Here is an 18,499-nt window from a genome sequence, read left to right as displayed (position 1 = left end):
TATTTTCTTGCATGTCATATTTATCTTCAGATGCGTTTTTTCATATTTTCACCTCATTGACTCTTGTATTGTGAATGTTGAGGTGAGGATGGGATTGTTTACTGAGCTCTCTCCATGTTTGCACACTCATAATCATAACCTGTTGATTTTTTCCTGTGTTTTTATTTGAGAGACCTGGGTTTAGTTTTTTGCATATATGGGTTAGTGGTGGGGTTCTGGAACTACTGTCTACATTATACATGACTACTGGTGGGGCTACTGGGTTAACTCGTTTGGCACCTTGTAACGTATTTCATTTACACTTCTCCTTTATTGCTGTTCTTTGTTTTCCTCTCTCCTGTCTAATCTCAGTGTCTTCTCTTGGGATTGCTAAAATATAAAGTGCAATATAAATAAAATTTATTATTATTATTATTATTATTATTCTACTTGCAAGCATTCAAGTGTTGCTGATTTATTATCTTTGAGCTAGGCTGATACAGCCTGTTATCAAGATTCGTTTCTTTTGGTTAAAGACATTTATTGAGCTCCCTCCACTTGTTAGTGTGTGGCAGTGTCCTTCTCGGCCACTAGTAAAATAACATGGAGTTTTGGGCCGAGTTCACTGTGCTGTACCGCTGAAGGTTCTTGATTCTGGAGGTGTTTTAGAAGGCAGGTTTTGTTTTGTGTTGATGGAGATTGCTTGAAGAAAACTGGCCTGTGTTGCAGTCTATGTCCCACCTCAATAGAATAACACATTATATTCATCCTTTCCTTTCTTTGTCTATATTCCAAATAATCATTGGTATGGGTGCAAATGCATTTTTTAACTCCCTGCTCAATGAATCACCTTCCCTGATTAATCAGCGTTTTCCTCCCTTTTCACAGGCGCTTGCCAGATTTATTATGGATCTAAACTCAATTGATGTATTTGTATTCTTGTCCTCGTTGTCTGACCACCGCTGCATTACACTTTAGCTATTTCTCCCCTCGACAGCATTTTCATGCGGATTTCATTAAACAAACCTCTGCTAAACTTAAGGGATTTATAATGCTAAACACTCTTTTTGAGATCCACCTTGTGTTTGACTCGCTATTGAAGAGCATATTAAAGGCCTGACCATTGCTAATACCTCCAAATAATATTCTCACTCGGCATACAGTAATATTGACAATCTTGAAGCATCTGAATAAGCCTTTAAATACAGCCGTGTTTTTCTTATCCAGTCCACAAGCTCGATATACCGCAAATCAGAGAGAAGGTAAATGACCATCTTGTGCAGAGTTGAGAATTAATTTCATGCGCACTCGTTGCTGTCTCTCTGGTGCTAAACTGAATGAGATGTGAGCTCTTGGACTGCACAGATGAGATTTGTTAGCCTCCATGTCCCAGGTGGAGCAAAAATATAGTGATAGTACAGATATAGATAACATCACTAACTGCTGCTTGGAAATTATAATAAGGTGTATTTTTTTTCCCTGTTTTCCCCTGTTTAAGCTGAAGAAATTAAATCCATTGAATGCATTTTAGGAGGAGATGGTCTCGTATGTTACAGGAGATGGACATCTGAAGCGGAGCTCCGTTAGCAGCGGCTTTATTTTCCCACATGTTTTATTATTTTGAGGTATCCTGTATTTACCCGACCCGAGGAGCTTCCACTACAGCATATAAACATGAGTAACAAGAAGGGAGGTCAGAAAGAACCAGAAAGGAAACTTAAAGCTACATCAAAATCTAGACAGACATCAAGCCCAAGTGCGAGGTACGGCTTCTCGGAGACTGACCTGGAACAGGCAGACGAATGCTCAGACTTCCTAGGACCCCGCTCCACTGCATCGTCTCCAGTCGAGAGCGAAAATGGGAGCGAGAGTGCAAGTGATGCAGGTCTCGATGGATCGCCGATTTCAGAAGATCACTCGAAACTAGAAAAGGCCTTGCAGTACGTGCTCTCATCTACTCCTCGTGAGCCCAAAGCATCGGCTGTAACAGGGGCTGCAATTCCACCCGCGGAGCACGAAAGCCAAAACGATGTGTCCGAACTGAAGGAAATGATCATAACATTGGCCACGGCTATGGCCGTAAGTGAGCTTAAGAAAGACATTCAGAGAAATATGAAGAAGGAAAGAAGTGACTTGCTTAAGACAAACGAGAAACTGCAACAGGAGCTGCGTCAGGATAATAAAGACTTGGAAATGCGTCTATTTAATCATTTTGACGCGACCTTTAAAGGTATAGTGGTACAATTAGAGGAACACCTTGAAGAAAATAGATCCAAACTGAAAAAACTTGCCGATCTGCTGGATCACATTAAGCAGGCATTCACGGCTCGAATTGAAATGGTGGAACAATTGGCATCTAATGCCGATGAAAAACCTACAGCTGCGAATTCCGAATGCAAAAAAATCGGAGACAGACTTGCGGCCCTGGAAGATGGGTGCAGAAGGAATAATATATTAGAATCGAAGGTCTACCTGAGAAACGTGAAAGTACAAACCCAGTGAAATTTGCAGTAGAATTACTCTCTAAAATAATTGGAGATGACTTTAAATCAGATACCGAGATAGCAGCAGCTTATCGCATATGCGGATCAAATACCTTTTAAACCTAGGTCTTTTATTGTTCGCTTTGAGTGATTTATGATGTAAGCTTGATGTGATGGCACTTCTCAGACCCAAGCAAGAGATTATATTTGAAAATAATCTCATTCGTTTTTTCCCTGACTTCTCACCTTCAACAGCTGCTAAACGTGCAGCCTTCTACAACATTTAAACAGTGGTTACAGAAAGCCGATATCAAATACAGCTTCTTGTACCCTGCCAAACTGAAAGTGGATGTTCAAGGCCAATACTACGCATTTTCCAGCAAGGAGGAAGCTGAAAAGGAATCCAGTGATCCCGACACTCTTTTGAAAGACAATAGTGAGCCGTATCCTGCCGTGGCATGGCAAGGAGATATCACCTGCTGTCTGATCTACTTGTAAAGATATGGGTATTATAATACATCCTTTTTTCTACTTGGATGCTTTATGTTTATGTTTTAATTACAGTTATAGATGTGTGTGTGTGTGTGTGTGTGTGTGTGTGTGTGTGTGGAAGTAATTAAAGTAGGGTTTGTGTTTTTTATTTTTTTATTTTTATTTTTACTACCCTAAAGGAGACTGTTTAACATCATACTCTTGGTTTATTGTTATTACTATTATTGCATTAGAATTTACTAGGCTTATACCAGACCACTTTTTAACACCATTCCCAGGGTTCATTATTTTATTATCATAATCTTCAGCAATCTTAAAATATTAAATTTTAAGCTTAGTCTGTTAATGATTATATTTTTGGCAGATAGTAGTTAGACTTCAGCTGCACTAGATATCTCTACTTTTCAATTCTCAAACGTCGCTGTGGGTTGGGTGTTGAGGGCTTGTTTTGTTTTGGACGTACTCAATCTCTCGGGATGTCAGAGGACCGGGACATTGTGAAGTGGGGTCTAGCCTCATGTGGGGTGAGGAGGCAAAATGGGGGGGGGGGGGGGGAGAGAAAGAGAGCTGGCTATATCTAATCTATCCTTTTAATCCTTATCTTTATAACAACACAACAGTAGGCTGTATGGCAATAACTTGTGGGGAAATTGGAAATTAAGAGTAAAACTGCCTCACTACCAGTTAAGACTATAAAATGACATGAAAAAATTCAGAATCAATGTCTCCATGATGGGACAGTTAACTTTGTGAGCTGGAATGTTAAAGGCCTGAATGATGAATTAAAGAGAAAGAAAGGTATGCCCTCACCTAACATGCTTAAACACTAAAATAGTATTTTTACAGGAAACCCACTTACTAAGCAAGGATCGAATGCGGCTGCAAAAAGACTGGACTGGCCAAATGTTCTATTCTAGCTTTACAAAGAAAACTAGAGGCGTGAGAATTCTCATACACAGAACAGTCTCATTTGTAGCATCAGATGTAGTATCGGATCCTGAAGGGAGATATGTGATGGTCATGGGATTTTGATAAATGTTTATGCACCCAATGTCGATAAGGAATTCATGCAAAATCTATTTGCATCCATTCCCAATATGAACACTCATAAAATTATAATGTCTGGGGACTTTAATTGTGTTTTAAATCCACTCTTAGATAGGACTCCTGTCACAGGGGGGACAACATCTAACACTGCAAAGACAATTACACAGTTTGTAACTGACCACAACTTATCAGACCCTGGAGGTTTCTAAACCCAAACTCAAGAACGTATTCGTTCTACTCACCAGTGCATCATAGCTACTCAAGAATTGATTATTTCTTTATAGATAATAATTTCTTGCCTACGATTAAATCTTGCAAATAGGACACAATTGTTATCTCCGACCATGCACCTCTGGTCTTGGAGCTAAAATCATTATGCCTCTCATACTCACCTCGCAGATGGCGTCTTAACTCACTTCTATTAGCAGACGAAAACTGTACAGAATTTATATCCAAACAAATCAGCTTCTTCTTAGAGATGAATACACCCTTCAAGGTCTCTACAGGAACACTCTGGGAAACTCTAAAGGCCTTCTTAAGAGGACAGATTATTTCTTATCTTTCCTACAGAAATAAATTATAAACCAAGAAAGTGTCCAAGCTAAGAAGCAAAATTACTAGAATAGATGAAGAACAAGCCAAGCATCCAAGTGAGGCTCTTCTTAGGAAAAGGCAGGCTCTGCATACAGAACTCAACATCTTGACAACTAAAGAAACTGAACAGCTTATTTATAAATCAAGACATCATTGCTATGAACACGGAGAGAAAGATAATAAGCATTTAGCTCAACAAATCCACAAGCAAGAAGTATGCAATGCAATCCCAGTAATCACCAACATGAATGGAGATGAAATCATTGACCATAAAAATATAATGCACACATTTAGAGACTACTATAAAACCTTATATTCTGAGTTTAAAGAAGACAACAAACAATCTAATGCATTTCTGGATACATTACAGATACCACAAATAGATACTTTTAGTGCTGAGGTACTGGATAAACCACTGACGCTATCAGAATTACTAGATGCTATAAAGTCACTTCAAGGCGGCAAACCAGCAGGCCCTGATGGCTACCCTGTAGAATTTTATAAGAAATTCTCCACTCAGTTAGCTTCCCTCTTATTGGCAACATTTACAGAATCTAGAGACAATCAAATTCTACCTCAAACCTTTTGTTAAGCATTAATCAACATCTTTCCTAAACAAAATAAGGACTTGTTACAATGTGCATCATACAGACCAATTTCACTCCTGAATAATAATGATAAGATACTCTTAAAAATTATAGCTAGAAGGATTGAGAAAGTGCTGCCTTCAGTAATATCACAAGATCAAACTGGATTTATTAAAGGCTGACACTTATCTTCCAATCTTTGACACCTGTTTAATGTAATATATTCACCAGCAAAGTCAAACACCCCAGAGATATCATTGGATGCAGAAAAAGAATTTGATATGATTGAATGGAACTACCTTTTCACTACATTAGAGAAATTTGGGTTTGGCCCGAATATTTGAGCATGGATCAAACTACTGTATACCAATCCAGAAGCTTCAGTTTGTATTAACAAAATTTGTTCAGACTACTTTAAACTAGAACGTGGCACCAGACAAGGATGCCCCTTGTCACCACTGCTGTTTGCAATCGCCATTGAACCACTGGTGGTCCACTGTCAAAATTCTTATCAGATAAAGGGGATTATCAGAGAAGGACTGGACAGAAAATTTCTCTATATGCAGATGATATGGTTTTATATATATCAGACCCAGAAAACACTGTGCCTGCAGTTTTAACAGCACTTACAGAATTTCAAAAGATATCTGGTCTAAGAATTAATTTGAATAAAAGTATACTCTTTCCAGTGAATTCACAAGCATATAATATCAGATTGGACACCCTACCTTTTACCATAGCAAATCAGTTTAAATACCTAGGGGTAAATATCACAAGTAAACATAAAGCTCTTTATTGAAAAAATTAAGCAAGACCTGCATAGATGGTCAACCCTTCATCTCACTCTAGCTGGAAGAATTAACGTTGTTAAGATGAATATCCTTCCTAAGCTTCTTTTTTTTATTTCAAAACATTCCAATATACATCAATAAATCATTTTTTAAGCAATTAGATTCAACCATAACCTAATTTATTTGGAACCCAAAACATTCACATATCTGAAGAGTGACCCTACAAAGACATCGGGCAGAAGGAGGCATGGCTCTACCTAATTTTCTGTTTTATTACTGGGCAGCAAACATACAAGCTATAAAAACCTGGACACAAATAGATGAACATACACAGGCTTGGTCCGCAATAGAAGTAAAATCCTGCATTATTTATATTCCCTGCTCTGCACCCCAATAAATGTAAGTTATCGCCAATATACTAATAACCCAATTGTGCTTCACTCACTCAGAATATGGAACCAATTTAGAAAGCATTTTAAGATGGAAAATCTTTTATCCGTAGCACCTCTGCAGGAGAACCACCTCTTTCAACCCTCGCAAACATATCTAGTTTTTAATATCTGGAAAAGATTTGGAATTAAATTGCTCAGAGATCTTTATATAGACAATATCTTTGCATCCTTTGAAGAATTACGTTCCAAATGTAACCTTCCAGCTACACATTTCTTTCACTATCTTCAAATTAGAAACTTTGTTAAACAGAACCTGCCCGATTGCCATGATCTCGTACCCTTCACCATGCTGGAAAAAATACTGCTCAATTTCGAGGACTTAGACACCATTTCTGCAATATATAAAATTTTATTAGAGTCCCTTCCTTTCAAAGATCCAAGAGGACATTGGGAAAAAGATCTCTTAATCAATATATCAGAAAAGAGTGGAAGGTAGCAATGCAAAGAATTCACTCGAGCTCCATATGCGCAAACCATACAATTATTCAACTTAAAATTATATATCGAGCTCATCTGTCTCGCTTAAAACTGTCCAAAATATTTCCAGAGCAAGATCCAACCTGCAAACGCTGCAACCAAGCTCCTGCCTCACTGGGTCACATGTTTTGGGCTTGCACCAAATTAAAATCATTTTGAACCAAAATTTTTAAATGCCTTTCAGACAGCCTTGGGGTCACAATCCCTCCTAACCCATTAACAGTTGTTTTTAGTGTTCTTCTAGATGGATTTGAAGTGGAGAAGGACAAGCAAGCTGTGATTGTATTCACTACACTTTTGGCACGCAGACTTATTTTGTTAAATTGGAAGAATCCTAATTCTCCTCTTATAAGTCAGTGGGAAACCGATGTTTTATATTATTTAAAATTGGAAAAAATCTAATTCTCAGTTAGAGGATCTGTACAGAACTTTTTCAAAACCTGGCAGGATCTAATCAATAATATTTTAGAATAAGAGAAATAATTATCTCCGCATTTCTTTTTCTTCTCCATTTATCTTTATTGCCCTATTAAACTCAACAATGTAGGTATGTTTACAAACTTTAAGTATTATTCCTCTGGCCATGCTCTCCTTCTCAGGGGTGGGGTTTGATTTGTTTTCAATCCTATTTTTTTTGTAAAAATCGATCCATTTGTACAGAATGATTACAATAAAATTAATAAAATATAAAATAAATAAATGCATTTTAAAATCCATTTGCAATGAAAAAGCCCCTGCTGCAGGTGGTATGAAGACAGAAGTGTATTTTGCATTTCGGCCACAAGTGTCCAGTTTGCTCTTTCGGGTCAGGTGTCATGTGGGTCTGTGGGATTTTTCAGTGACCTGCGTGTTTTATGCATTTAAATCTTACTCTGTTCTCATTGTATATTAAAATGTTTTTGCTTTACTATTCACAGCCTCTTTTTAAAATCAAATTAAAAAAATATTATGGAGTCGGTGGCTTTGGACTAATTGTTTACAAATATTAAGACACATTCTGTGTACAAGTTCATTTCACATACTTGACATGACACTTTCCAATGTCATGATGGGTGATGATTACTACTTTCTACCTGCAATAATTAACAATATATAATGTTATAATATTTCAAGCATATGAAGACAAAATGATGATGCCATTCTGTAATGTAGTTAAAAAAAATCAACAATAGTCTTGTTGATTGTTCCTATCACATGTGATCTATTTATTTTGCTATTTTAACGTCTTGGCTCCAATAACTGTGCTTATGTGGAGAGTTGTTGAAATACAAATAACAGAAATGAACAAGCTGAGTCTCTAATCACTCGCTACTTAAGTCAAATGATTGCTTATGCTTATCAAAGTTTGTTCATAAATTAAATCAATATTTAGTGTTGTAAGATAATGTCAATATGAAAACGGTGGGTTAAAAACTAAAATTTTTTCTTTTATACTTTATACAGGAATCAAACTTCACTGCTGTTCTGAATGTGGCAAACAGTTTTCTATAAGATCCTTACTTCAAAGGCACCAAAGAGTTCACACAGGAGAGAAGCCATATTTCTGTTCTGAATGTGGTAAACAGTTTTCAATAAGATGTAATCTTCAAAGGCATCAACGACTTCACACAGGAGTGAAGCCGTACGACTGTTCTGAATGTGGTAAACAGTTTCCAGAAAGAAGCCAGCTTCAGCGCCACAAAATAATTCACACGGGGGAGAAGCCATATTGCTGTTCTGAATGTGGTAAACAGTTTTCACAGAGAAGCAGTCTTCAGAGCCACCAAAGAGTTCACACAGGAGAGAAGCCATATTGCTGCTCTGAATGTGGAAAACAGTTTTCAGACAGAAGCCAGCTTCAGCGCCACAAAAGAATTCACACAGGGGAGAAGCCATATTGCTGTTCTGAATGTGGTAAACAGTTTTCACGGAGAAGCTGTCTTCAGAGCCACCAAAGAATTCACACTGGAGAGAAGCCATATTGCTGCTCTGAATGTGGAAAACAATTCTCTTATAGTAGTAATTTACGCATACACATTAAAACTCACTCAGGAGAAAAGCCATATTGCTGCTCTGAATGTGGCAAAAAGTTTTCACAGAGCAGCCATCTTAAGAGCCACCAAAGAAATCACGCAGGAGAGAAGTCCTATTCCTGTTCTGAATGTGGTAAACAGTTTATAAATACAGGCCATCTTCAGAACCACCAAAGAATCCACACGGGATAGAAGCCGTATGACTGCTCTGAATGTGGTAAACAGTTTTCACATAGAAGCACTTTTCAGTGCCACCAAATAATTCACACAGGGGAGAAGCCATTTTGCTGCTCTGAATGTGGCAAAATGTTTTCACAGAGTAGCAGTCTTCAGAAACATCAAAGAATTCACACAAGAGAAAAAAATTACAGAAACTCCCCCACCTTGTCCACAGATGAACACAGTACAAGGCTAAGCAGCAGCAGAAGAAAGAATTCAAAAAGTTTTTTGAAATCAAAAATGATCTAATTGGGGAAACTACAAGTAAAGTGGTAAACTGCCCACCTCCAGCAGCCTCAGGTGGTAACAGAACTTACTCATGCATGGCTTATGAGGGGCGAACTAAGACCAAAAGATGTACGCCTCATCATAGGTGCACAAAACAGTGGCTTGGACACAAAGTGGTTCAGATCAAAAATAGAAAAAAAAATAACCCATAATTATCACTTTTGCCCCACATCTTGTTACTGGGTGCGAGGTACTGATTGCTGATGATTATACACTGCACAGCACCACAAAGTGGCCAGGCTCATTCGCTGAATACTTGGCAAGAAGTAAAACTTACCAGCACCAGAAAGACACTGGGACCACAACTCAGACAGCACAATGGAAAATGAGGAGCTGCTGGTCACTTGTAGTACATCAATACTGACTGACTGAAAACAGAGGCCAGAAAACCAGATATAAGAAATTCTGGATAACAGAAGTATTAGTTCCTAGTTATTACTCAGTCCTAAGAATGGAGAGGCAAGAAAGAAACAAAATACCAAGAAATGCAGTCTGAGATATGAAAAATGAAATGTGAACCGAAAAACAAACACAGAAGTGGTGCCTGTTGTTCTAGGATCAACAGGACTGATAAAGAAAAACGTTCAGGCCCAGCTAGATAAATTATAATACCTCCTTATGACCTACAAAAAGAAGCCTTATTAGGAACATTTCAGGTTGTACATTGAGTCCTTGTGAGAAACTTATGAGAGTGAGAAGTTAAGCAGTACAATGAGACTGGCCTGACTAAAGAGTGAAGTTCACTCCTGTTTTGATGGTAAGCACACCAAGAAAATTTGAAAGAATTAAACCAGAGAGAAGGTGAATTGTTCAGAATGTGGAAACAATTCTGGCACAGAAAGACTGTTGTGATGCACATTAAAATTCACGCAGGAGAGAAGCCGTATGGGTGTTCTGAATGTGGCAAACAGTTTTCATGGAGAAACAACCTTTTGGATACATCTACGTTTATTTATATAGTACATTTTCATATAAACAATGTAGCTCAAACTGCTTTACAAGGTGAAATAAGAAGGAAGATTAATATAAACATAAACAAGATTAGGGCAGTAATATACAGTATGTAACAAAGAAAAAGGTAATGTTGAATGGCCAAGTGGACAGAAAAAAAGCAAAAAAAAAAAAACTCCAGTTACGCCGAAGAGAAGAAAATCTGCAGGGGATCCAAGGCCAAAATACTACATGGCCACCTCTAGGCATTCTACCTAACATTGTACCTAAATCAGTCCTCATGGTTTACATGCTTCACATGAAGATTTTGATGATGATGGCCATGTGGACACCTTGGACACCCTAATACAATCCATAAACACGAGGCGGTGTGGTATGTTGATCAGGAGGTGGTGGAGCACATCGTCACCACAGAAGAAATGGAGAAGACAGCAGAGAATAGTACAGATTAATATGGAACTGCAGAACCCAGAGGAAAATGATAATTCTGTGTCCATATAGACTAATAGAGATACAACTAAATTGAGCTTTGTAAAAGCCATTTTAAAATAATGTGTTTTTATCCTTATTTTTTATCTTCTACAGTATTAGCCTGGTGAAGTTCTCTTGGTAAAGTATTTTAAATTTTAGGAGTGTCACAGCAAAAGGCCACCTCACCAATTCCTTTCAGATTGGATCTTCAAATTATAAGTTGACCTTCATTTGACGATCTGAGGTTCTGACTGGGAGTGTAAGGGGACAGACATTCCAAAATGTAGGACCGGGTGAGATTATTTAAGGCTGTGTAAACCATTACAGTCGATCTCCTACTTACAAAAAGGTTCCATTCCAGCAGTCTGTTTGTAAGTCCATTTTGTTCATAAATCCAGCACATATTGGCGTCTGTTGATAGATGTTTTAGTTTCAGACGTCTCTTGATTTGGACATATAAACAATGTTTTTGGTAGTTTTTAATGTGCTTTTAGCAAATTACAAGTATTGTACAAGAAGTAGTTATTTTTGTTACTATAAAGATCTTCCCACCCCTGCTGCCACTATACAGCGGACATGTGAATTACCCTTAAGTGTTAATTTTGGACTTGAGGACCACTTTGTTCATATATATGAAAGTTCACATCTCAAAAGTTCATAGGTAGGGGACTATCTGTTGTTGTTTTTAAAGTCAGTTCTAAATGACACGAGTAACCAATGTAACGCGCTAAAACTGATGAGATGTGCTCAGACTTTCTTTTTCTGGTTAAGATTCTTGCTGCTGCATTCTGCACTAACTGTAACTGATTGATGGCTTTCTTAAGTAGTCCTGTAAAGAATACATTATGGTAATCTATTTGACTGAAAACAAAAGTGTGAACTAATTTTTGAATGTCTTATAAAGTTATAACAGAGCTAACGTTAGCTGTATTCCTGAAGTGGAAAAAGCAGTCCTGGTAATCTGATTAATATGTGATTTCAAATTGAGGTCAGAGTCAGTGATTACTTCTAAATTCTTTACCTCCCACTTCACTTTTAAGCCTAAGGCATCAAGTTTATTTCTAACGCCCTCACAATGTCCATTTTTGCCAATAACTAAGATTTCTCTTTTCTCCTTCTTAGTCGGTGAAAGTTACTACTCGTCCATTCAGAAACACAAGTAATACACAGGCTCACACTGCCTGTGAGCCCAATGTCATTTCTAGCCTGTGCAGTGAAATAGAATGGTCAATGGTGTCAAACGCTGTGTTTAAGTCTAACTACAGAATTCCAGTGGAGTTTCCTTCATCAGAGGATATCAGAATGTCATTTACAACGTGCATTAGTGCCATTTCTGTACCCGCATTAAAACTCACAAAGGGGAGAAGCCAAATGACTACTGTAAATGTGGCAAAGAGTTTTTACAAATAAACAACCTTTTGACTCACAGTAGAGTTCAAACAGGGACAAGCAATTTGTCTGTAATAAATGTGGCAAACACTTATCTGAATCACATTTATTGGGCAAATATGCACACACACAAGGAATTTAACTCCAGTTTTGATGACACTCCAAGTGTAAGTTACATAATTGATATACACACAACACTTAAATCACACACCTGAGATAAGGGAAAAAAAAAAAAAGCAAGACCGAGTGTATGAATGTATGTGTATATATATATATATATATATATATATATATATATATATATATATATATATAATCTGTCTTGCTTTTTTGGGGGGTGGGGGGTTTAATACCTCTTTAAGGCCATCAAATATAAGTTTATTATAATACATATTCAAGTCAAGTTGGGGGTCCTTCACTGGTACAGAGCATTGCTGCACCCACTACACGACGAAACAACTCGGGATCCCGGTTGGCAGCCCCCCAGGCAGACACGTGTTCTAGTCCCACCCTCCGGAAATGACCCTCTATCTGCCGCAGCCAGGTGTTACGTGGGCGACCCCTTGGCCTGGTTCAGCCACTTGGGTAATCAGCAATGAGGATCTCGCAAGCCGGATCACCCTTGTGGAAACACGCCACATGGCCATAGTGCTGTAACTGACGCTCCCTCTCAATGCAGGTCATGTGCCTCATTTGGGACTCCATGAACTCCATGAACACAAAGTCAGACCAGCAGGACCCAAGGATTTTCCGGAGGGACACAGTACCAGAGAAGTCCAGTCTTCTTCTCAGGTCACTGGATAGTGTTCATGTCTCGTAACCATATAGCAAGACAGGAAGCACCAGGACTCTAAAGACTTGGACCTTCGTCCTTTTGCATAGATATCAGGAGCGCCACACACCCCTTTCCAGCAACCTCATGACCCCCCCATGCTTTCTTAATCCATCTACTGACTTCATAGGACGAGTCACTAGAGACATGAATGTCACTGCCAAGGTAAGTAAATCTCTCAATAATGAGGTCATCACTCTCTCCGCAGACAGACACACTGCTGATGGCCGTGCCCAAGAGGTCATTAAAGGCCTGAATCAATACATATTACGTATGCAACAGTTACATTTAGAGATTGAAACTTGACAGATGTTTGTTTGTAGTTCATATCTCATTTATCCTCCATTTGACTCCATCAGGTCCTAGTGGTGTGCTGAACACATCAGCCTGTCTTTAGGGTCTCTGAGACTGGAGGAGGTCAGGAGTCCAACTGTACAGCAGGCACTGATAGGCATCAGCATCACGACTGGTGACAAGTTAGAGATGGCAGATAGTTCAGCTGGACATCATCCTATATGACTGCCCAAGCAGACGGCATATTAAGAGCCCACCGAGTGTGTCTACTCCAGTAGAACTGACCAGACGGCCTGACATAACAACCTGTACAGCTGTAGACGACTCCACTTTACTGGTCATGTTAGCACACACTGCACTGAGGCTGGCAAGTCTGAACCATTAAATCATTCAGTCAGCTGGGAATTTGTTTTGGTAACGATATTACTGGTAAGACATTTGTTTTATTCTCGTATGTCATAGGTTTATACTGATATATTGGGTCCATAAATATAAACACAGACACACACTTAAGGTCAGGTCCTCAGAATAACAAGCTTCTAGCTGTCAGTCGTGGTTTTAGAATACTGAGCTTCAAAAGTTCTGACTCTCCATTTATCTTAAAAAATGCAAGTTTTATGGAAAACTAGCAAAATACCCGCGCTTTGCAGCGGCGAAGTACTGCTTTAAAATTTTAAATAATAAACTGAGGGAAAATGTACCAATAATTATTTGTTAAGGATCTCTTTGCATACCATGTTGTCAGTTTGCCCCTCTGGTTGTAATATGACCAAGCTGTGCGCTGAGCTTACTCTTGAGCATGCAACGTATAGTTGGCCATGTGAAAAGCAATCTTGCGTCAAATCAATGCCAACCTTTTGTAGGGTCTGCAATCGGAAGGTTGAAGGTTCGAATCCCATAAAATATAAGAGGGACTCTGCTCTGTTGGGCCCTTAACCTGCAATTGCTGAGCACTTTGAGTGGTGAGAAAAGTGCTGTATAAATGCAAAGAATTATAATAATAATAATAATATCAGCACAGACAAATGCTTGCTTTTCAGAATTGGACTTTTATGGATTTTTTTGCAGCAAAAAAAATTGATGAGATCCCCAAATTCTTGTAATCTACACTCGGAACCCCATCACTCTGGACAGACATCAGAGTCCAATGATCGAGTCTTTGGACCTGAGCTTGTCCTTCACACGCCCGAGCTTAGAGAATGAGGGCTTAGCATTTACAATTGTGGCCAGCGATGGCAGGTCAAGCCTGAAAGCAAAAATTATATTTTGGGAAGAATGTCCTGCAAGTGTATTTTATTCCCCCTCTAAGTAACTGGAAAAGCTCTGGGTGGATAATATTGTTTTTAATGCTTATGAATTATCTGAACTGAGCAATCTGCTAACCGCTGCGCCTCAAATAATAAAAGACACAGACAGAAGAGAACTACAAGCATAATGCAATCAATGGCCACAAACTAGCAATAAGTGAACAAAGAAAGTCTGAGAAGATATTTGCTAGCTGGCACGCCATGATAAAGGAAGGATATGGATGGACAAAGGGGGGCATGGTGGCACAGTGGTTGCGCTGCTGCCTCGCAGTTAGGAGACCCATCTGGGTTCTCTTCCCGGGTCCTCCCTGCGTGGAGTTTGCATGTTCTCCCAGTGTCTGTGTGGGTTTCCTCCCACAGTCCAAAGACATGCAGGTTAGGTGCATTGGTGATCCCTAGTGTGTGCTTGGTATGTGTGTGTGTGTGTGCCCTGCCTTGTGCTGGCTGGCATTGGCTCCAGTAGACCCCCGTGACGTTGTGTTAGGATATAGAAGTTTGGATGATGGATGGATGGGTCAGGAGGCCACTATGCAGAAAATACCACCACTTGGGGTGATGTGCCCCCCCAGTACACTAGGTGGCGCCTATCCCTCTCTGGTATGGCTGCTGTTTGGGCAAGGCATCCATGCATTGAATACATTCTAGCTTTATATGCACAAGCATTCAATCGTTTAACTTAAATATGCTTGATGAAAGGATTTTATTTTGTTTAAAATTGTCCAACCATGTATCCAAGACAAGATTTAACCTGTGAACATTGCAATCTAGCTGCAGACTCAATGGGCCACATGTTTTGGCCGTACACGAAATTAATATTATTCTGGACAGAAATCTTTGAATGTCTATTAGACAGCTGCCTTGGTGTCATAATTATTTCTGACCCATTAAGAGTTATTCATTTAAGGCTCGCTGATATTTTTGGCCAGTCCTTCATAAACTTATTTGAATGCCTTCTAAACGTTCTTAGTTTTCAAAGTAAATTATTAAGAGTGTGAGAGGTTGGAAGCACCACACAACGAACCGCCTGGATTGGGACCCGAGTGTAGCGGGTGACACCTCAGCACCACACTGGACACTATGTGAGGTTTTCTATGGTGGCTGGAGAGCCAATCCTGCCACCAACCCACAAGTTTTCCCTGCAAGTTGGAGGACCTGCTTGCAGGGCTGGACGCAGATTAACGTCACACCCAAGACGGTTAAGGGCCCTGCTCAATGGTCCACTACTGGCATTTAAGGGATTGAAAGGGTTTATTAAAAAATGTTTATCCCGTTGTAAAATGAACCATCATGTAATGTCATGAAACAAATATATTCCATTGCGTATTATGAAACGTTTGATCATTAAAACATTGTAAAGTGAAAAGGCCATTCCTACTAACAACGCTCGCCAATCTTATCCACTTAATTCCTCCAAGATAACATCAAGTCAAGTTCTGAAGTTCCATAAAGTCCTACTCTCCATCACACTACTGGTCATCCATTCCAGGTGTTTGTGGTTCTTTGCGTGAAGAAAGACGTCCTAATATTTCTGCGAAATTTCCCCTTATCAAGTTTCCAAGTGTGTCCCTGTGATCTTGATTAACATTTTAAAGTCACAGTCCTGATCCACTGGACTAATTCCCTTCCCTTCAGACTCGTAAGACCAGCACTCACGTCTCACCTTCTCTCTCTCTCTCATTTTTCCTAGGGCACGAAGCGGAAGCGGAAGCAAAGCAGAAGCAGACAATGGCCGACAGTGAGGTGAATCGCATTGCAACTGTAGTCGAGGAACTCCAGGCACTCGATGAACAGATTCAGAATCTTCTGTCCAGACGAAGATACCTCAGAGATCTGAAGGCTCGGCTGTTGGATAAACCGTCCTCGCCATCTGTTATCGGCGTAACATCAACCCCGCGTTGTGCCGCGCAAGTCACCTTCACCCCCGCGCCTCGTAGGAGCGACACCGATGATGACCTCGGTGTATTTCAGCTATGCAGGCGGGGGTTCAAGGCCAGAACACCTCCATCGGTACAGGCAAGCATCGTAACCCAGAACCGGTTTGACCCTCTAAGCGTCCCCAGTTCGCCTTCAGCTCCTGGTGATGTAATTGTGGTAGGTGATTCTATTGTTAGGAACCTCAATATCACTTGCCCTAATAGAAAATCTTTTGTTTCTTGTTTTCCCGGTGCTCGTGTCCGAGATGTGACGAGACGTGCACCGGCGATCTACAAGAACAGGGCAGTTGGAGCCATTGTTATACATGCTGGCGTAAACGACATAAGGCACCGACAGTCGGAGATCCTCAAGGCAGACTTCACTGCATTAATTAAAGACACAAAGGAGAGGACCCCATCGGCAAAGATATTCATCTCGGGTCCACTCCCTCTCGTCAGACGATCAAACGAGTATTACAGTCGTCTGCTTGGTTTAAACAACTGGCTGCAGGGCTTCTGCAAGAATCAAGACATCGGGTTCATTAACAACTGGGATCTCTTTTGGGAAAGACCGCGTTTCTTCAAGCGAGATGGCCTGCATCCGAACAGCTTCGGCGCCCGGGTCCTCTCCGAAAACATAGCGAAGGTAATTCGTTTATCTTGACTATCTATCTCTGCTTTTAACCCCTTCCGAAATGCCACACCTGTGTTTGGTCATGATAATTGTTTAAAAAAATCTTCCATAAAAGTGCGCAACATAAATACTGTTATAACCAATCTTAATGCACATAGAAAATCTAGGCAATACGGCATAAACGCCAATAATTTAATTAAAGTTACTACTTTAGATGAACAATGTATTAAAACTGTAAAAACAGATCATAGATTAAATAAAAAATACACGCAGAGCGGCGCTAATAAAAATAACTTAATTCCTGTTCCCTATATCAATAACGCACATAGTATTCATCTCTGCTCCTCCGAAACATTGAATATGGCACTATTAAATATTAGAGCTTTAACTAACAAGACGTTTTTTATCAACGACATTATTAGTGAAAAAAAAATAGATTTTATTGCACTAAGTGAAACGTGGCTTAGCTCAGATGGCGCAGCTGTTTTAATCGAATCTGCGCCTCCGGATTACAGTTTTACTCGTGCTGATCGCCAAGGAAAGAGAGGTGGAGGGCTAGCAAACATTTACTCAAGCAGGTTAAAATGTAAAAATATCAGTTTTGGTAAGTTCAAGTCTTTTGAGTATCTCGCCATTGTTATTCAGGGAGATTCTCACGTTCTAGTATTATCCGTGTATAGACCTCCTAAATTCAACGCGTCTTTCTTTGAGGAATTCTCTGACTTGATGTCAATCTTAATTACGAACTATGACGCACTCTTAATAGTCGGCGACTTTAATTTTCATGTAGATAATCAATGTGACCAAAAAGTAAAAGAATTTATGAACCTCCTGGACTCTTTTGATTTGAGACAGCTCGTTAATCAGCCTACACATAAAGCAGGTCATACGTTAGACTTAGTAATTACTAAAGGACTAAAAGTTGATATAAAGCAGGTCATTGATACGGGTCTTTCAGACCATTTTCTTCTACTTTTTAATATAGAAATAATGATAGAAAACACTCATGAGAAGCATATTGTTAAAAAACGCTTCTTTGACTCATCAGCAACTTTAAAACTTACAAACATTCTAACCAATCAGTCCGTTTATAGTGCCAACTATAATAGCGAGGAGAATGTAAATAGTAAGGTGGAAAGATTTAATACTAAAGTGAGGGCTGCTGTTGACATAGTTGCACCTGAAAAGACAGTTAAAAAATCTTCTAGCATTGTTATACCTTGGAAGACCCAAAGAGTGTCTGATTAAAGAGAACATGCCGTAGAGCTGAGCGTAAATGGAGGAAGA

The 18,499-nt window shown here is 39.4% G+C and overlaps 1 pseudogene; it reads left to right on the top strand.

Annotated features, from left to right (window-relative positions):
* The window catches only part of LOC114642093 (zinc finger protein 883-like), a 73,391-nt pseudogene that overhangs the window by 11,004 nt on the left and 43,888 nt on the right, over positions 1-18,499 (top strand).

Source organism: Erpetoichthys calabaricus, assembly GCF_900747795.2.
Source record: "Erpetoichthys calabaricus chromosome 1 unlocalized genomic scaffold, fErpCal1.3 SUPER_1_unloc_4, whole genome shotgun sequence".
In the NCBI taxonomy this organism is placed as follows: Eukaryota; Metazoa; Chordata; class Cladistia; order Polypteriformes; family Polypteridae; genus Erpetoichthys; species Erpetoichthys calabaricus.
This window is presented reverse-complemented; position numbering and strand designations above follow the sequence as displayed.